At 52.3% G+C, this 21679-nt stretch overlaps 1 long non-coding RNA gene across 2 annotated transcripts in view; it reads left to right on the top strand.

Moving 5' to 3' along the window:
• Positions 1-390: 390 nt before the first annotated feature.
• LOC128702558 (uncharacterized) overlaps positions 391-21679 on the top strand; it is a 78468-nt gene continuing 57179 nt past the window's right edge. For both annotated transcript variants that reach the window (XR_008409127.2, XR_008409126.2), the window contains exon 1: positions 391-688. This is a non-coding gene — a long non-coding RNA (uncharacterized lncRNA). The remainder of the gene's footprint in view (positions 689-21679) is intronic.

The following is a 21679-nucleotide window of genomic DNA, read 5'->3' as shown; positions in this document are numbered from 1 at the left end:
TCAAGGAACCTTCCTTGAGAGTATGACAGGTATAAAGAGACGATTAATTCAGAAAAATTACTATATAGTCCGTAAGTCTCAAGTGAAAATATCGCCAAATGCTTGTTTATTTGTGGGGTTTTTTTTCTCCATTAAAAACAACACAGTAGCGCAGCACGGAATTTACACACCCAGATGTGTACGTGTGTCTCTCTCAGTGTATATACACTGAGAGTTGACTTTAAGCCCTTGTAAAGTATTCCAGACTTGTGGTGAACAAGTATCATACAGCCTTAATGACCCTCGTGTAGTTGATAGACTTTAAGGCCCTCCCCCCCCCACCCCCACCATTAACCAACCAACACTGTAAGTATGAAGTCCTTTACTGTGTTGTCCAGTTGATCCATAACGGTGGGGCTGGTCACAGTGACCCAAGGCCATGGAGCTGGTCACAGTGACCCAAGGCCGTGGAGCTGGTCACAGTGACCCAAGGCCGTGGAGCTGGTCACAGTGACCCAAGGCCGTGGAGCTGGTCACAGTGACCCAAGGCCGTGGAGCTGGTCACAGTGACCCAAGGCCGTGGAGCTGGTCACAGTGACCCAAGGCCGTGGAGCTGGTCACAGTGACCCAAGGCCGTGGAGCTGGTCACAGTGAAATCTATACTGTGAGCGACAAATTATGTCACTGTAACAATGAATGGTCAGTGAAGGTAAGTTGTCTTAAGCATTTTAATTTAATTTTTCTTATGTATATTTGTTGTGATTTTAGTATATATATATATATATATATATATATATATATATATATATATATATATATATATATATATATATATATATATATATATACGTGACTTTATATCCCCTTGCACAATCTTAACTACATACCTCCCCCTCTTCCATCTTTTCTCTTTCTACACCTCTCCTGCCTCAGTCCCAACCCCTCCCCTATCCCTTTTTTTCTTCTTTTCCTCCTCCCCTCCCCTACCTCTCCCCTCCTCCCTTCCTCCCCTCCCCTACCTCTCCCCTCCTCCCCTCCCATTCAACATTTTAATCCAGTTTAAAAACAAAATTATTTGAGCAATATTTCCTCTCTCCTCCTGTTTATATCATATTATTGTTAGTCTCGTTGTTAATGTATTGTACAGCGCTTTGTGCTGTTTTTTACCTTTCACTGTCAATTGAATTGCATAAAAGTATTAACGTTATGTATTTTGGTGTATTACACTGCATTTGCATACTATTGCATCGCTCCCATCTGTGTCGTATTGTAGTAAAGGGAATTGCGTTGCAGTTTAATGCGTTTTGGTGCATTGCTTTCTATTGTATTGCCCTGTGTTGCAATGCATGGGATTTTGCCAGTTGGGTTGGGTTACTGGGTTTCAAGCCTGTCGTCTGTACGAGGTAACCTGCATGCCACCTGTACTCTACCCCAGTTTGGTTGGGTTACTGGGTTTCAAGCCTGTCGTCTGTACGAGGTAACCTGCATGCCACCTGTACTCTACCCCAGTTGGGTTGGGTTACTGGGTTTCAAGCCTGTCGTCTGTACGAGATAACCTGCATGCCACCTGTACTCTACCCCAGTTGGGTTGGGTTACTGGGTTTCAAGCCTGTCGTCTGTACGAGATAACCTGCATGCCACCTGTACTCTACCCCAGTTGGGTTGGGTTACTGGGTTTCAAGCCTGTCGTCTGTACGAGATAACCTGCATGCCACCTGTACTCTACCCCAGTTGGGTTGGGTTACTGGGTTTCAAGCCTGTCGTCTGTACGAGATAACCTGCATGCAACCTGTACTCTACCCCAGTTGGGTTGGGTTACTGGGTTTCAAGCCTGTCGTCTGTACGAGATAACCTGCATGCCACCTGTACTCTACCCCAGTTGGGTTGGGTTACTGGGTTTCAAGCCTGTCGTCTGTACGAGATAACCTGCATGCAACCTGTACTCTACCACTCGGGTAAATTTTGATTTTTTTTTTTGCTAGGGAGTAAACTTTGTGCATATAAATTAGACACTTATACAACACTTAGGTGTCTTTATTGAGGAAAGGCTTCGCCACGCACTGGTTTCATTAGTCTTGTACAAAGAAGAATGGTGAAGAACAGAAGGAGTTTGAGGTAATCAGTCTCTCAGCTTGGAGTCAACTCCAGCCTGAGGGACTGGAAGGTCTGGAGTTTTAAAACTCACTAGTCGCGAGTTCAATCCCCTCCCGTACTGTGGTTTGTCTAACCTTTCCCCAAAGCTACTCAGGAATTCGCTTCGATACCCCCAGGTACTACTCACACCCAGCCATTCTTACTCATATTTCTCTAATCTCATGTTAATGGTACACACGCAATTTATCTGATTGTCTTGTATTCAGATACACACGTCAGGTGTCAATTATGATGCGGTGTCCTGAGTGTGGAGTTGCTGCTGAGAGCCGCCCTCAGCTGGGTAATGAGGCGGAGAGTGTAATGATCCTCAGCAGGATTACAACTGGTGATATTAGCCACCATGAATCGGATCTAACACCTTCCTTCCGACAGCTATTGGGAATTACGCGGTAATAAGGTTGTAACGTTGGGATTACTAGCGATTAATGTGGATTATATTTTTCTATTTTTTTTTTTACCCTTCGAGGTAGGATAAAGAGGGGAGGGGGGTCCTAGGGGGTCCTTGATGCCGGTGAGTAGTTCTTGATTCAAGGCGTTGCGGTTATAAATAAAAAAAAAGTTTCAGAATAAGGTTCCATGAAGACAGTGTACCGCTTTGTTCAAAGCTTTATCACATTTCAAGCTTTACAGTGTTCTGATGAAAGCTTATTATTATTTTTACATTTTTATCTTAGTGTCGGCACTGGTGTTGGTCTCCAGGTCGCAGCCAGCACCGCAGGTAACCTTCCCGTGATAAATTAGACACATGTGCAACACTTAGGTGTCTTTATTGAGGAAAGGTTTCGCCATGCACTGGCTTCATCAGTCTTGTACAAAGAAGAATGGTGAAGATCAGAAGGAGTTTGAGGTAATCAGTCCCTCGGCCTGGAGTCGATGTAATCAGTCCATCAATCTTTATTGATGAAGTGATTACATCGATTCCAGGGTAAGGGAGTGATTACCTCAAACTCCTTCTGATCTTCACCATTCTTCTCTGTATTGGACTGATGAAGTCACTGTGTGGCGAAACTTTTCCTCAATAAAGACACCTAAGTGTTGCACATGTGTCTAATTTATCATCTTGTCGGTTCTCTGAACCAATTATCTACGTAACCTTCCCAACTTTCTTCAGATCAAATATCACTACCAACTATTCCTTAATTGCTGCATGACTCTTACAGGTTCAGCGCTTCTCCATGAATATAATAATACTTTCTCCACTTAAGAATGATTAAAAGACACTATGACATACAGGCAGTCTTTAATAAGATAACATTTCGCTTAGAGACATAACTTTTCCATAAGTACAGAGAGCACCTCGTTAATATATTCATTGGAAACGCTGTCTTATGCTTGTTTATTTCAAATACTGACCCGTCACTGACTCTCGAAGGAGTGTTGGGTGTTGAACAAGTGGTAGGTGGGGGCTGTTTAGAGCGCTATGGAGGGAGCAGCCCTGAGAGAAAATGGTTAGTATAGTGTATATAAAGTCCTGAGAGCAGGTGACTAGGACACGTGGGGTGCAACCCTGACTATGAGGTCAGACGTGTGTGTGTGTGTGTGTGTGTGTGTGTGTCTGAGAGAGAGAGAGTCAGGTGTCCCACCATCCTGGTGCTGAGTGATGGTGGTTGTGGTATGTATTAATTAAAGGTGATTCAAGACATTTTCTTATCTTCTTGTCCTCTTCAAGGATAACCATGCTCGCTCTGGATCAATCCATGTGGTGTGAAGACCGGTTACCATGTAAGAAACTGGTGTTGTTGGTGTTGTGTGTGGGACAATCACAGGTGTTCGTATACTCATGTGGAAAGCTCCCAGCTGTCTCGCATATACTTTATTGCGAGCATTTCGAGGGATTGTGTAGATAACTGTATTCTCCTCGGAAACTATATTAAACCACTTAGGCCTAGTATGTCCTCGATAGTGATGGAGGTGATGGTGGCAATGATATCTCTGGCTTTTCTCAAGTAACCTGGAAGCGTTCTCGGGTACCCTGGATATAGGGATGTTTAAAGAGCGATTACCACTGGAATCGACTATCGGAATCGCCTCTCTGCTTTCCTTTTACGATGCCGTGTGAAGGTGACAGGAAAATGTAAACTCTGGAATATCTTAGCGATTTTGAGATACACGTCATCCAGAAAATCAGGGCTCCAATAAATATGCCAAGATGCTTAAAATTTTAGAATGAAAGATTAAAATGGGATACGGGGTAATTTAATATGGTCAGATGGTAATCATTTGAAATATGTAATGTCGTATGAGTGGTGAGGAATTGTATTTATATTGGTTTGTTTTGTCATCCGTGTGTGAGGGAGGGGGTTATGTGTGTGCTTACTTATTTGTGGTGGCAGGGGTCGAGTCTTAGTTCCTGGCACTGCCTCTTCGCTAGTTGCTACAAGGTCCTCTCTCTCCCTGCTCCAAGAGTCTTATCTTATCTGTTCAAGTTTGTATGTATGCATGCGTGTGTAGATTATATATTGTATATATATATATAATATATATATATATATACCATTGACCTCTCTAAGAGAGCGGTTGTTACCCAACTTCCGTTGATACGAACGTAACAGTTTAACTTTCGTTGTTTTCATCATCCTTAAAACTAGTTATAAATGGCATGTTGATACAGTCCAGTTCTGCTGCTTATTCAGTTTTAAACAGTTTACACGTTTCCCCTTAAACTCCGTTGCTAAGTTTTACAGTTAGATGTTATTGACTTGGGCTCGAATTATAGAGCTGAAATTAAATTGTATCTTAAGATCAGTTCAAGTCTGAACTTGAGTTAATAAAGACTGAGTCAACAACACGTCTTATTTTACATCATAGTTGAATACCAACTTTGTTGTGGTTACTCACGTACATGACAAAGCTCACTTCTGGTATTACCTACTCTACCACCTTTTATTTAATTTTTTTTTTTGCGTTTATACACAAGTTTGGTCAAACATTTGCTGGTTTTATTCTCGTAAACCCAGGTTCGGATCTACTATGAAACTAATGAAGCTTTAAGGGCCCCTCATCCCGGAGGGGCCCCAGAAGCCAGGTTAGTCAACATTGCTTAAAAATTTTAGGGTGCCAAGAGGCCCCATAACAATTCACACTTCAGGACCCCAAAAATATAGGTTCGCCACTGCGTATACTTTCTCTTGACATTGCTTTCAAGAAAGCAAGGGCGTACATTTACTTCCTTGCAAGGAGGGAGTAAATCCGGCCAGCGGCAAGTTAAGAGACAGTGCCGAGAACTGAGACTCGAATCCTGAAACCAGAAATACATAAATACAATTGGGTGAATACTATATATATATAATATATATATATATATATATATATATATATATATATATATATATATATATATATATATATATATAATAGTTATTTATTTAGGTGTGGGTGAGTGGTGGTGTCCGGGTAGGAGTCGTGTCCTCCTCCCTTCAGAAATCCGTCTTCGTCTCTCACGGGATTTCTACTAGCATTCTTTCGCGAATTTTGCAATATCTGTCCTCACATTCTGAGAAGACGTTATGCAAAAATCTGTCCCGATTCCCAGCCCGTCCGTTGCATTATCCCTTACCGGTTCGTTCTCTTTCTCCCATGTCCTTTCTCCTCCATCTACCTCCCCGTTTCCATCCCATTGTACCTTCTTTATGCCTCTCTATCTCTTTCTCCATCACGACACTCTGGTTCAGAATTTCAGCGCTTAAAGAGGATTTTTCAGAAATATATATTCGAATATTCGGTATTTGTGCTGAAGGGAAAGAGAGGAAGGGCAGTGGGAGGAGAGATGAGGGTGTCCTTAGATGGACCAGGTCTTCCCCAGGATACCACCTGTACCCTTCCCCAGGATACCACCCAAACCTTCCCCAAGGCACACGACCCACACCTTTATTCCATGAGCACCACCCACACCCTTCCCCAGACACGTCACCCACACCCGCTCCTATGCACGCCACCCACACCCTCCCCCAGGAACACCACCTACACCCTCCCCCAGGAACACTACACACGCCCTCCCCCAGGCACACCACCCACACCCTCCCCCCAGGCACACCACCCACACCCTCCCCCAGGAACACCACCCACACCTTTCCCCAGGAACACTACACACACCCTCCCCCAGGCACACCACCTACACCTTTCCCCAGGCACACCACCTACACCCTTCCCCAGGAACACTACACACACCCTATCCAGGAACACCACTCACACCCTCCCCAGGAACACCACACACAGCCTCCCCAGGAACACCACACACAGCCTCCCCAGGAACACCACACACAGCCTCCCCAGGAACACCACACACACCCTCCCCAGGCACACCACACACACCCTTCCCCAGGAACACCACACACACACTCCCTCAGGAACAACACACACACCCTCCCCAAGAACACCACACACACCCTCCCCCAGGAACAACACACACACCCTCCCCCAGGAACACGACACACACCCTCCACAGGAACACGACACACACCCTCCACAGGAACACGACACACACCCTCCCCAGGGACACCACACACACCCTCCCCCAGGAACACCAGCAACACCCTCCCCAGGAACACCACACACACTCTCCCCAGGAACACCACACACACCCTCCCGCAGGAACACCAGCAACACCCTCCCCCCCCCAGACACACCAGCAACACCCTCCCCCAGGCACACCAGCAACACCCTCCCCCAGGCACACCAGCAACACCCTCCCCCAGGAACACCAGCAACACCCTCCCCCAGGCACACCAGCAACACCCTCCCCCAGGAACACCAGCAACACCCTCCCCCAGGAACACCAGCAACACCCTCCCCCAGGCACACCAGCAACACCCTCCCCCAGGCACACCAGCAACACCCTCCCCCAGGCACACCAGCAACACCCTCCCCCAGGCACACCAGCAACACCCTCCCCCAGGCACACCAGCAACACCCTTCCCCAGGAACACCAGCAACACCCTCCACCAGGCACACCAGCAACACCCTCCCCCAGGCACACCAGCAACACCCTCCCCCAGGCACACCAGCAACACCCTCCCCCAGGCACACCAGCAAAACCCTCCCCCAGGAACACCGGCAACACCCTCCCCCAGGAACACCGGCAACACCCTCCCCCAGGAACACCAGCAACACCCTCCCCCAGGAACACCAGCAACACCCTCCCCCAGGCACACCAGCAACACCCTCCCCCAGGCACACCAGCAACACCCTCCCCCAGGCACACCAGCAACACCCTCCCCCAGGCACACCAGCAACACCCTCCCCCAGGCACACCAGCAACACCCTCCCCCAGGCACACCTGCAACACCCTCCCCCAGGCACACCAGCAACACCCTCCCCCAGGCACACCAGCAACACCCTCCCCCAGGCACACCAGCAACACCCTCCCCCAGGCACACCAGCAACACGCTCCCCCAGGCACACCAGCAACACGCTCCCCCAGGCACACCAGCAACACGCTCCCCCAGGCACACCAGCAACACCCTCCCCCAGGCACACCAGCAACACCCTCCCCCAGGCACACCAGCAGCACCCTCCCCCAGGCACACCAGCAGCACCCTCCCCCAGGCACACCAGCAACACCCTCCCCCAGGCACACCAGCAACACCCTCCCCCAGGCACACCAGCAACACCCTCCCCCAGGCACACCAGCAACACCCTCCCCCAGGCACACCAGCAACACCCTCCCCCAGGCACACCAGCAACACCCTCCCCCAGGCACACCAGCAACACCCTCCCCCAGGCACACCAGCAACACCCTCCCCCAGGCACACCAGCAACACCCTCCCCCAGGCACACCAGCAACACCCTCCCCCAGGTATGACACCCAGGAAGTCTCCTGCGTCAGGAAAGAGAAGTTTCTTCTAGGAAGAGTCTGTCAAATGATAACTCGCAAATGGTTAAGAATTAAGCATCCACTGGCTTACTAGAGCATCCACTGGCTTACTGGAGCATCCACTGGCTTACTGGAGCATCCACTGGCATACTGGAGCATCCACTGGCTTACTGGAGCATCCACTGGCTTACTGGAGCATCCACTGGCTTACTGGAGCATCCACTGGCTTACTGGAGCATCCACTGGCATACTGGAGCATCCACTGGCTTACTGGAGCATCCACTGGCTTACTGGAGCATCCACTGGCTTACTGGAGCATCCACTGGCTTACTGGAGCATCCACTGGCTTACTGGAGCATCCACTGGCTTACTGGAGCATCCACTGGCTTACTGGAGCATCCACTGGCTTACTGGAGCATCCACTGGCTTACTGGAGCATCCACTACCTTACTGGAGCATTCACTACCTTACTGGAGCATTCACTACCTTACTGGAGCATCCACTGGCTTACTGGAGCATCCACTGGCTTACTGGAGCATCCACTTGCTTACTGGAGCATCCACTGGCTTACTGGAGCATCCACTGGCTTACTGGAGCATCCACTACCTTACTGGAGCATTCACTACCTTACTGGAGCATTCACTACCTTACTGGAGCATCCACTGGCTTACTGGAGCATCCACTGGCTTACTGGAGCATCCACTGGCTTACTGGAGCATCCACTGGCATACTGGAGCATCCACTGGCTTACTGGAGCATCCACTGGCTTACTGGAGCATCCACTGGCTTACTGGAGCATCCACTGGCTTACTGGAGCATCCACTGGCTTACTGAAGCATCCGCTGGCTTACTGGAGCATCCGCTGGTTTACTGGAGCATCCACTGGCTTACTGAAGCATCCGCTGGCTTACTGGAGCATCCGCTGGTTTACTGGAGCATCCACTGGCTTACTGAAGCATCCGCTGGCTTACTGGAACGTCCACTAGCTTACTGGAGCATCCACTGGCTTACTGGAGCATCCACTGGCTTACTGAAGCCTCCGCTGGCTTACTGGAGCATCCACTGGTTTACTGGAGCATCCATTGTCTTACTAAAGCATCCACTGACTTACTGGAGCATCCGCTGGCTTACTGGAGCATCCACTGGCTTACTGGAGCATCCATTGTCTTATTGGAGCATCCACTGACTTACTGGAGCATCCACTGGCTTACTGGAGCATCCACTACCTTACTGGAGCATCCACTACCTTACTGGAGCATCCACTGGCTTACTGGAGCATCCACTGGCTTACTGGAGCATCCACTGGCTTACTGGAGCATCCACTGGCTTACTGGAGCATCCACTGGCTTACTGGAGCATCCACTGGCTTACTGGAGCATCCACTGGCTTACTGGAGCATCCACTGGCTTACTGGAGCATCCACTGGCTTACTGAAGCATCCGCTGGCTTACTGGAGCATCCGCTAGTTTACTGGAGCATCCACTGGCCTACTGAAGCATCCGCTGGCTTACTGGAACATCCACTAGCTTACTGGAGCATCCACTGGCTTACTGGAGCATCCACTGGCTTACTGAAGCCTCCACTGGCTTACTGGAGCATCCACTGGTTTACTGGAGCATCCATTGTCTTACTAAAACATCCACTAACTTACTGGAGCATCCGCTGGCTTACTGGAGCATCCACTGGCTTACTGGAGCATCCATTGCCTTACTGGAGCATCCACTGACTTACTGGAGCATCCACTGGCTTACTGGAGCATTCACTACCTTACTGGAGCATCCACTGGCTTACTGGAGCATCCACTGGCTTACTGGAACATCCACTGGCTTACTGGAGCATTCACTGGCTTACCGGAGCATCCACTGGCATACTGGAGCTTCCACTACCTTACTGGAGCATCCGCTGGCTTATTGGAGCATCCACTAGCTTACTGGAGCATCCACTGGCTTACTGGAGCATCCACTGGCTTACTGGAGCATCCACTGGCTTACTGGATCACCCACTGGCTTAGTGGAGCATACGCTGACTTATTGCAGTATCCACTAGCTTACTGAAGCATCCACTAGCTTACTGGAGCATCCGCTGGCTTACTGAAGCATCCACTAGCTTACTGGAGCATCCGCTGGCTTACTGTAGCATCCACTAGCTTACTGGAGTAACCGCTGGCTTACTGGAACATCCACTAGCTTACTGGAGCATCCGCTGGCTTACTGGGGCATCCACTGGCTAACTAGAGCATTCACTGGCTTACTAGATCATCCACTAGCTTACTGGAGCATCCGCTGGCTTACTGGAGCATCCACTGGCTTACTGGAGCATTCACTGGCTTACTGGAGCATCCACTGGCTTACTGAAACATCCACTGGCTTACTGGAACATCCACTGGCTTACTGGAGCATCCACTAGCTTACTGGAGCATCCACTGGCTTACTGAAGCCTCCGCTGGCTTACTGGAGCATCCACTGGTTTACTGGAGCATCCATTGTCTTACTAAAGCATCCACTGGCTTACTGGAGCATTCGCTGGCTTACTGGAGCATCCACTGGCTTACTGGAGCATCTATTGTATTACTGGAGCATCCACTGACTTACTGGAACATCCACTGGCTTACTGGAGCATCCACTGGCTTACTGGAGCATCCACTGGCTTACTGGAGCATCCACTGGCTTACTGGAGCATCCACTGGCTTACTGGATCACCCACTGGCTTAGTGGAGCATCCACTAGCTTACTGGAGCATACGCTGACTTACTGGAGTATCCACAGGCTTACTGGAGCATCCACTGGCTTACTGAAGCCTCCGCTGGCTTACTGGAGCATCCACTGGTTTACTGGAGCATCCATTGTATTACTGGAGCATCCACTGACTTACTGGATCACTCACTGGCTTAGTGAAGCATCCACTAGCTTACTGGAGCATACGCTGACTTACTGGAGTATCCACTAGCTTACTGAAGCATCCACTAGCTTACTGAAGCATCCACTAGCTTACTGGAGCATCCGCTGGCTTACTGGAGCATCCACTAGCTTACTGGAGCATCCGCTGGCTTACTGGGGCATCCACTGGCTAACTAGAGTATTCACTGGCTTACTAGATCATCCACTAGTTTACTGGAGCATCCGCTGGCTTACTGGAGAATCCACCGGCTGTCTGTAGCATCCACTGTCTTTCTGGACATCCACTGGCTTACTGGAGCATCCACTAGCTTACTGGAGCATCCACTAGCTTTCTGGAGCATCCACTAGCTTAGTGGAGAATGCGCTAGCTTACTGGAGCATCCACTGGCTTACTAGAGCATCCACTAGTTTTCTGGAGCATCTACTGGCTTACTTGAGAATCCAGTAACTTACTAAAGCATCCACTAGTTTACTGGGGCATCCACTAGCTTACTGGGGCATCCACTAGCTTACTGGGGCATCCACTAGCTTACTGGGGCATCCACTAGCTTACTGGGGCATCCACTAGCTTACTGGAGCATCCACTGGCTTACTGGAGCATCCACTGGCTTGCTGGAGCATCCACTGGCTTACTGGAGCATCCACTAGCTTACAGGAACATCCTCTGGCTTACTGGAGCATCCGTTGGCTCATTGGAGTATCCACTGACTTACTGAAGCATCCGTTGGCTTACTGGAGTATTGTGTGGTTTACTGGAGCATCCGTTGTCTTACTGGAGCATCTGTTGGCTTACTTTAGTATCCACTGACTTACTGAAGCATCCGTTGGCTTACTGGAGTATTGTGTGGTTTACTGGAGCATCCGTTGTCTTACTGGAGCATCCGTTGGCTTACTGGAGTATCCACTGACTTACCGGAGCATCCTCTGGCATACTGGAGCATCCGCTGACTTACTGGAGCGTCCTCTGGCAAACTGGAGCATCCGCTGGCTTACTGCAGCATCCGCTGACTTACTGAAGTATAAGGTGGTTTTTCGAAGGATCTGCTGGCTTCCCTGAGCCAGGTTTAACACCCTTTTAAAACACAGAAAGAGAGGCTCAATAGCTCGGTTATCCAAATATTCTGCAGGATGGTTGTGGAGAGTGAGAGAGCAAACTGATGCTGTGAGACGTTCCACGTAGTAATAATAATAATCTTTTTTACAAACACATGTACCATGTATACAGACCATAGATAACATCAGTGACATACTATATAGAAAGCTTCTTGTTATACAGAGCATTTCGGGTAAATTAAGTCAGTTTTGTCCAGGAATGCGACCCACACCAGTCCACTAACACACAGGTACCCATTTTACTGCTAGGTGAACAGGGACAGCAGGTGTCTTAAGGAAATGCATCCTAATGTTTGTACCCGTACCGAGGATCACATCACGGACCTCACTGTGTGAGCCGAGTGCACTAGCAACCGAACTACTTTAATGTATCACCAGTCTTTCAAGGGGGTTGAGTTACAGCTCCTACCTCCGTCTTCTCACTGCTAATGATAGGGTCATTAAAAGTGCTGCCCTACTAATTTTGCAGCTTAAGAATATACGTGAGGAGCACTGTCATAGGTCTACTGAACCATGCTAGGCACGTCCTTCTCACTCGTATATTTATTTAATCTATTTTTATATTTTTATAGATAAAGAAAGTGTTAACTACAGTGACTCTATTTGTAAGGTTATTCCAGTCATCTACACTATCTACTGCGCTCTACATTACACACACAAACACACACACACACACACACACACACACAAACACACACACACACACACACACACACACACACACACACACACACACACACACACACACACACACACACACACACACACACACACAAACACACACACACAGGAAATGGAATAGCCTAGAAAGTGAGGTAGTGGAGGCAGGAACCATACATAGTTTTAAGACGAGGTTTGATAAACCTCATGGAGCAGGGAGAGAAAAGACCTAGTAGCAATTAGTGAAGAGGCGGGGCCAGGAGCTATGACTCGATCCTGCAACCACAAATAGGCGAGTATATACTCACATGCATACACAATTATATGTATATATATATGTATTATATATATACATATATATATAATATATATATATATATATATATATATATATATATATATATATATATATATATTTATAATGATTATATATAAATGCTTTCAATATTGCATCATTGCTATTCTGTTACATGAAGTTTATATGACAGAATAAATTGATACGATCTTCACACTTTTTCTATACTGTTAATTATATGTGTATTGAAAAAACACTTGATCTATTTTCCCTGGTATTTGTAATTATTTTTCGATATGTTATATAATGATAAAAATCCGTATTAACAAAATCGGAGGGGAACAAGCAGTGCCTGCACTCTGAAGGATGAGAGGAGGGGGACAAGCAGTGCCTGCACACTGAAGGGTGAGTGGAGGGGGGCAAGCAGTGCCTGCACACTGAAGGATGAGTCGAGGGGGGCAAGCAGTGCCTGCACACTGAAGGATGAGTCAAGAAGGGCAAGCAGTGCCTGCACACTGAAGGATGAGTCGAGGGGGGCAAGCAGTGCCTGCACACTGAAGGATGAGTCAAGGGGGACAAGCAGTGCCTGCACACTGAAGGATGAGTCGAGGGGGGCAAGCAGTGCCTGCACACTGAAGGATGAGTCGAGGGGGGCAAGCAGTGCCTGCACACTGAAGGATGAGTCAAGGGGGACAAGCAGTGCCTGCACTCTGAAGGATGAGTGGAGGGGGACAAGCAGTGCCTGCACACTGAAGGATGAGTGGAGGGGGACAAGCAGTGCCTGCACTCTGAAGGATGAGTGGAGGGGGGCAAGCAGTGCCTGCACACTGAAGGATGAGTGAAGGGGGACAAGCAGTGCCTGCACTCTGAAGGATGAGTGGAGGGGGGCAAGCAGTGCCTGCACACTGAAGGATGAGTGGAGGGGACAAGCAGTGCCTGCACACTGAAGGATGAGTGGAGGGGGGCAAGCAGTGCCTGCACACTGAAGGATGAGTGGAGGGGGGCAAGCAGTGCCTGCACACTGAAGGATGAGTGGAGGGGGACAAGCAGTGCCTGCACACTGAAGGATGAGTGGAGGGGGACAAGCAGTGCCTGCACACTGAAGGATGAGTGGAGGGGGACAAGCAGTGCCTGGACACTGAAGGATGAGTGGAGGGGGGCAAGCAGTGCCTGCACTCTGATGGATGAGTGGAGGGGGGCAAGCAGTGCCTGCACTCTGAAGGATGAGTGGAGGGGGGCAAGCAGTGCCTGCACTCTGAAGGATGAGTGGAGGGGGGCAAGCAGTGCCTGCACTCTGAAGGATGAGTGGAGGGGGACAAGCAGTGCCTGCACTCTGAAGGATGAGTGGAGGGGGACAAGCAGTGCCTGCACTCTGAAGGATGAGTGGAGGGGGTCAAGCAGTGCCTGCACTCTGAAGGATGAGTCAAGGGGGGCAAGCAGTGCCTGCACTCTGAAGGATGAGTCAAGGGGGACAAGCAGTGCCTGCACTCTGAAGGATGAGTGGAGGGGGACAAACAGTGCCTGCACTCTGAAGGATGAGTGGAGGGGGGCAAGCAGTGCCTGCACTCTGAAGGATGAGTGGAGGGGGGCAAGCAGTGCCTGCACTCTGAAGGATGAGTGGAGGGGGACAAGCAGTGCCTGCACTCTGAAGGATGAGTGGAGGGGGACAAGCAGTGCCTGCACTCTGAAGGATGAGTGGAGGGGGACAAGCAGTGCCTGCACTCTGAAGGATGAGTGGAGGGGGACAAACAGTGCCTGCACTCTGAAGGATGAGTGGAGGGGGGCAAGCAGTGCCTGCACTCTGAAGGATGAGTGGAGGGGGGCAAGCAGTGCCTGCACTCTGAAGGATGAGTGGAGGGGGACAAGCAGTGCCTGCACTCTGAAGGATGAGTGGAGGGATGCAAGCAGTGCCTGCACTATGAAGGATGAGTGGAGGGGAACAAGCAGTGCCTGCACTCTGAAGGATGAGTGGAGGGGGACAAGCAGTGCCTGCACTCTGAAGGATGAGTGGATTGGGACAAGCAGTGCCTGCACTCTGAAGGATGAGTGGAGGGGGACAAGCAGTGCCTGCACTCTGAAGGATGAGTGGAGGGGGACAAGCAGTGCCTGCACTCTGAAGGATGAGTGGAGGGGGACAAGCAGTGCCTGCACTCTGAAGGATGAGTGGAGGGGGACAAGCAGTGCTTGCACTCTGAAGGATGAGTGGAGGGGGGCAAGTAGTGCCTGCACTCTGAAGGATGAGTGGAGGGGGACAAGCAGTGCCTGCACTCTGAAGGATGAGTGGAGGGATGCAAGCAGTGCCTGCACTATGAAGGATGAGTGGAGGGGGACAAGCAGTGCCTGCACTCTGAAGGATGAGTGGAGGGGGACAAGCAGTGCCTGCACTCTGAAGGATGAGTGGAGGGGGACAAGCAGTGCCTGCACTCTGAAGGATGAGTGGAGGGGGACAAGCAGTGCCTGCACTCTGAAGGATGAGTGGAGGGGGACAAGCAGTGCCTGCACTCTGAAGGATGAGTGGAGGGGGACAAGCAGTGCCTGCACTCTGAAGGATGAGTGGAGGGGGACAAGCAGTGCCTGCACTCTGAAGGATGAGTGGAGGGGGACAAGCAGTGCCTGCACTCTGAAGGATGAGTGGAGGGGGACAAGCAGTGCCTGCACTCTGAAGGATGAGTGGAGGGGGACAAGCAGTGCCTGCACTCTGAAGGATGAGTGGAGGGGGACAAGCAGTGCCTGCACTCTGAAGGATGAGTGGAGGGGGACAAGCAGTGCCTGCACTCTGAAGGATGAGTGGAGGGGGACAAGCAGTGCCTGCACTCTGAAGGATGAGTGGAGGGGGACAAGCAGTGCCTGCACTCTGAAGGATGAGTGGAGGGGGACAAGCAGTGCCTGCACTCTGAAGGATGAGTGGAGGGGGACAAGCAGTGCCTGCACTCTGAAGGATGAGTGGAGGGGGACAAGCAGTGCCTGCACTCTGAAGGATGAGTGGAGGGGGACAAGCAGTGCCTGCACTCTGAAGGATGAGTGGAGGGGGACAAGCAGTGCCTGCACTCTGAAGGATGAGTGGAGGGGGACAAGCAGTGCCTGCACTCTGAAGGATGAGTGGAGGGGGACAAGCAGTGCCTGCACTCTGAAGGATGAGTGGAGGGGGACAAGCAGTGCCTGCACTCTGAAGGATGAGTGGAGGGGGACAAGCAGTGCCTGCACTCTGAAGGATGAGTGGAGGGGGACAAGCAGTGCCTGCACTCTGAAGGATGAGTGGAGGGGGACAAGCAGTGCCTGCACTCTGAAGGATGAGTGGAGGGGGACAAGCAGTGCCTGCACTCTGAAGGATGAGTGGAGGGGGACAAGCAGTGCCTGCACTCTGAAGGATGAGTGGAGGGGGACAAGCAGTGCCTGCACTCTGAAGGATGAGTGGAGGGGGACAAGCAGTGCCTGCACTCTGAAGGATGAGTGGAGGGGGACAAGCAGTGCCTGCACTCTGAAGGATGAGTGGAGGGGGACAAGCAGTGCCTGCACTCTGAAGGATGAGTGGAGGGGGACAAGCAGTGCCTGCACTCTGAAGGATGAGTGGAGGGGGACAAGCAGTGCCTGCACTCTGAAGGATGAGTGGAGGGGGACAAGCAGTGCCTGCACTCTGAAGGATGAGTGGAGGGGGACAAGCAGTGCCTGCACTCTGAAGGATGAGTGGAGGGGGACAAGCAGTGCCTGCACTCTGAAGGATGAGTGGAGGGGGACAAGCAGTGCCTGCACTCTGAAGGATGAGTGGAGGGGGACAAGCAGTGCCTCTGAAGGATGAGTGGAGGGGGACAAGCAGTGCCTGCACTCTGAAGGATGAGTGGAGGGGGACAAGCAGTGAAGGATGAGTGGAGGGGGACAAGCAGTGCCTCTGCACTCTGAAGGATGAGTGGAGGGGGACAAGCAGTGCCCGCACTCTGCACTCTGAAGGATGAGTGGAGGGGGCAGTGCAAGCAGTGCCTGCACTCTGAAGGATGAGTGGAGGGGGACAAGCAGTGCCTGCACTCTGAAGGATGAGTGGAGGGGGACAAGCAGTGCCTGCACTCTGAAGGATGAGTGGAGGGGGACAAGCAGTGCCTGCACTCTGAAGGATGAGTGGAGGGGGACAAGCAGTGCCTGCACTCTGAAGGATGAGTGGAGGGGGACAAGCAGTGCCTGCACTCTGAAGGATGAGTGGAGGGGGACAAGCAGTGCCTGCACTCTGAAGGATGAGTGGAGGGGGACAAGCAGTGCCTGCACTCTGAAGGATGAGTGGAGGGGGACAAGCAGTGCCTGCACTCTGAAGGATGAGTGGAGGGGGACAAGCAGTGCCTGCACTCTGAAGGATGAGTGGAGGGGGACAAGCAGTGCCTGCACTCTGAAGGATGAGTGGAGGGGGACAAGCAGTGCCTGCACTCTGAAGGATGAGTGGAGGGGGACAAGCAGTGCCTGCACTCTGAAGGATGAGTGGAGGGGGACAAGCAGTGCCTGCACTCTGAAGGACGAGTGGAGGGGGACAAGCAGTGCCTGCACTCTGAAGGATGAGTGGAGGGGGACAAGCAGTGCCTGCACTCTGAAGGATGAGTGGAGGGGGACAAGCAGTGCCTGCACTCTGAAGGATGAGTGGAGGGGGACAAGCAGTGCCTGCACTCTGAAGGATGAGTGGAGGTGGACAAGCAGTGCCTGCACTCTGAAGGATGAGTGGAGGGGGACAAGCAGTGCCTGCACTCTGAAGGATGAGTGGAGGGGGACAAGCAGTGCCTGCACTCTGAAGGATGAGTGGAGGGGGACAAGCAGTGCCTGCACTCTGAAGGATGAGTGGAGGGGGACAAGCAGTGCCTGCACTCTGAAGGATGAGTGGAGGGGGACAAGCAGTGCCTGCACTCTGAAGGATGAGTGGAGGGGGACAAGCAGTGCCTGCACTCTGAAGGATGAGTGGAGGGGGACAAGCAGTGCCTGCACTCTGAAGGATGAGTGGAGGGGGACAAGCAGTGCCTGCACTCTGAAGGATGAGTGGAGGGGGACAAGCAGTGCCTGCACTCTGAAGGATGAGTGGAGGGGGACAAGCAGTGCCTGCACTCTGAAGAATGAGTGGAGGGGGAGTGCCTGCACTCTGAAGGATGAGTGGAGGGGGACAAGCAGTGCCTGCACTCTGAAGGATGAGTGGAGGGGGACAAGCAGTGCCTGCACTCTGAAGGATGAGTGGAGGGGGACAAGCAGTGCCTGCACTCTGAAGGATGAGTGGAGGGGGACAAGCAGTGCCTGCACTCTGAAGGATGAGTGGAGGGGGACAAGCAGTGCCTGCACTCTGAAGGATGAGTGGAGGGGGACAAGCAGTGCCTGCACTCTGAAGGATGAGTGGAGGGGGACAAGCAGTGCCTGCACTCTGAAGGATGAGTGGAGGGGGACAAGCAGTGCCTGCACTCTGAAGGATGAGTGGAGGGGGACAAGCTGTGCCTGCCTGCCCTCTGAAGGATGAGTGGAGGGGGACAAGCAGTGCCTGCACTCTGAAGGATGAGTGGAGGGGGACAAGCAGTGCCTGCACTCTGAAGGATGAGTGGAGGGGGACAAGCAGTGCCTGCACTCTGAAGGATGAGTGGAGGGGGACAAGCAGTGCCTGCACTCTGAAGGATGAGTGGAGGGGGACAAGCAGTGCCTGCACTCTGAAGGATGAGTGGAGGGGGACAAGCAGTGCCTGCACTCTGAAGGATGAGTGGAGGGGGACAAGCAGTGCATGCACTCTGAAGGATGAGTGTATGGGGACAAGCAGTGGACTCTGAAGGGGTGGACAAGCAGTGCCTGCACTCTGAAGGATGAGTGGAGGGGGACAAGCAGTGCCTGCACTCTGAAGGATGAGTGGAGGGGGACAAGCAGTGCCTGCACTCTGAAGGATGAGTGGAGGGGGACAAGCAGTGCCTGCACTCTGAAGGATGAGTGGAGGGGGACAAGCAGTGCCTGCACTCTGAAGGATGAGTGGAGGGGGACAAGCAGTGCCTGCACTCTGAAGGATGAGTGGAGGGGGACAAGCAGTGCCTGCACTCTGAAGGATGAGTGGAGGGGGACAAGCAGTGCCTGCACTCTGAAGGATGAGTGGAGGGGGACAAGCAGTGCCTGCACTCTGAAGGATGAGTGGAGGGGGACAAGCAGTGCCTGCACTCTGAAGGATGAGTGGAGGGGGACAAGCAGTGCCTGCACTCTGAAGGATGAGTGGAGGGGGACAAGCAGTGCCTGCACTCTGAAGGATGAGTGGAGGGGGACAAGCAGTGCCTGCACTCTGAAGGATGAGTGGAGGGGGACAAGCAGTGCCTGCACTCTGAAGGATGAGTGGAGGGGGACAAGCAGTGCCTGCACTCTGAAGGACGAGTGGAGGGGGACAAGCAGTGCAAGCTGCACTCTGAAGGATGAGTGGAGGGGGACAAGCAGTGCCTGCACTCTGAAGGATGAGTGGAGGGGGACAAGCAGTGCCTGCACTCTGAAGGATGAGGGGAGGGGGTGGACAAGCAGTGCCTGCACTCTGAAGGATGAGTGGAGGGGGACAAGCAGTGCCTGCACTCTGAAGGATGAGTGGAGGGGGACAAGCAGTGCCTGCACTCTGAAGGATGAGTGGAGGGGGACAAGCAGTGCCTGCACTCTGAAGGATGAGTGGAGGGGGACAAGCAGTGCCTGCACTCTGAAGGATGAGTGGAGGGGGACAAGCAGTGCCTGCACTCTGAAGGATGAGTGGAGGGGGACAAGCAGTGCCTGCACTCTGAAGGATGAGTGGAGGGGGACAAGCAGTGCCTGCACTCTGAAGGATGAGTGGAGGGGGACAAGCAGTGCCTGCACTCTGAAGGATGAGTGGAGGGGGACAAGCAGTGCCTGCACTCTGAAGGATGAGTGGAGGGGGTGGAGGGGGACAAGCAGTGCCTGCACTCTGAAGGATGAGTGGAGGGGGACAAGCAGTGCCTGCACTCTGAAGGATGAGTGGAGGGGGACAAGCAGTGCCTGCACTCTGAAGGATGAGTGGAGGGGGACAAGCAGTGCCTGCACTCTGAAGGATGAGTGGAGGGGGACAAGCAGTGCCTGCACTCTGAAGGATGAGTGGAGGGGGACAAGCAGTGCCTGCACTCTGAAGGATGAGTGGAGGGGGACAAGCAGTGCCTGCACTCTGAAGGATGAGTGGAGGGGGACAAGCAGTGCCTGCACTCTGAAGGATGAGTGGAGGGGGACAAGCAGTGCCTGCACTCTGAAGGATGAGTGGAGGGGGACAAGCAGTGCCTGCACTCTGAAGGATGAGTGGAGGGGGACAAGCAGTGCCTGCACTCTGAAGGATGAGTGGAGGGGGACAAGCAGTGCCTGCACTCTGAAGGATGAGTGGAGGGGGACAAGCAGTGCCTGCACTCTGAAGGATGAGTGGAGGGGGACAAGCAGTGCCTGCACTCTGAAGGATGAGTGGAGGGGGACAAGCAGTGCCTGCACTCTGAAGGATGAGTGGAGGGGGACAAGCAGTGCCTGCACTCTGAAGGATGAGTGGAGGGGGACAAGCAGTGCCTGCACTCTGAAGGATGAGTGGAGGGGGACAAGCAGTGCCTGCACTCTGAAGGATGAGTGGAGGGGGACAAGCAGTGCCTGCACTCTGAAGGATGAGTGGAGGGGGACAAGCAGTGCCTGCACTCTGAAGGATGAGTGGAGGGGGACAAGCAGTGCCTGCACTCTGAAGGATGAGTGGAGGGGGACAAGCAGTGCCTGCACTCTGAAGGATGAGTGGAGGGGGACAAGCAGTGCCTGCACTCTGAAGGATGAGTGGAGGGGGACAAGCAGTGCCTGCACTCTGAAGGATGAGTGGAGGGGGACAAGCAGTGCCTGCACTCTGAAGGATGAGTGGAGGGGGACAAGCAGTGCCTGCACTCTGAAGGATGAGTGGAGGGGGACAAGCAGTGCCTGCACTCTGAAGGATGAGTGGAGGGGGACAAGCAGTGCCTGCACTCTGAAGGATGAGTGGAGGGGGACAAGCAGTGCCTGCACTCTGAAGGATGAGTGGAGGGGGACAAGCAGTGCCTGCACTCTGAAGGATGAGTGGAGGGGGACAAGCAGTGCCTGCACTCTGAAGGATGAGTGGAGGGGGACAAGCAGTGCCTGCACTCTGAAGGATGAGTGGAGGGGGCAGTGCCTGCACAAGCAGTGCCTGCACTCTGAAGGATGAGTGGAGAAGGGGACAAGCAGTGCCTGCACTCTGAAGGATGAGGGGAGGGGGACAAGCAGTGCCTGCACTCTGAAGGATGAGTGGAGGGGGACAAGCAGTGCCTGCACTCTGAAGGATGAGTGGAGGGGGACAAGCAGTGCCTGCACTCTGAAGGATGAGTGGAGGGGGACAATCAGTGCCTGCACTCTGAAGGATGAGTGGAGGGGGACAAGCAGTGCCTGCACTCTGAAGGATGAGTGGAGGGGGACAAGCAGTGCACTCTGAAGGATGAGTGGAGGGGGGCAAGCTGCCTGAAGGATGAGTGGAGGGGGACAAGCAGTGCCTGCACTCTGAAGGATGATGAGTGCCTGCACTCTGAAGGATGAGTGGACAAGCAGTGCCTGCACTCTGAAGGATGAGTGGAGGGGGGCAAGCAGTGCCTGCACTCTGAAGGATGAGTGGAGGGGGACAATCAGTGCCTGCACTCTGAAGGATGAGTGGATGGGGACAAGCAGTGCCTGCACTCTGAAGGATGAGTGGAGGGGGGAGGGGGACAAGCAAGCAGTGCCTGCACTCTGAAGGATGAGTGGAGGGGGACAAGCAGTGCCTGCACT

The sequence above is a fragment of the Cherax quadricarinatus genome, chromosome 37 (assembly GCF_038502225.1).
Source record: "Cherax quadricarinatus isolate ZL_2023a chromosome 37, ASM3850222v1, whole genome shotgun sequence".
Classification (NCBI taxonomy): Eukaryota; Metazoa; Arthropoda; class Malacostraca; order Decapoda; family Parastacidae; genus Cherax; species Cherax quadricarinatus.
The sequence above is the reverse complement of the archived record's forward strand: the minus strand, read 5'-3'. Positions and strand labels throughout refer to the sequence as shown.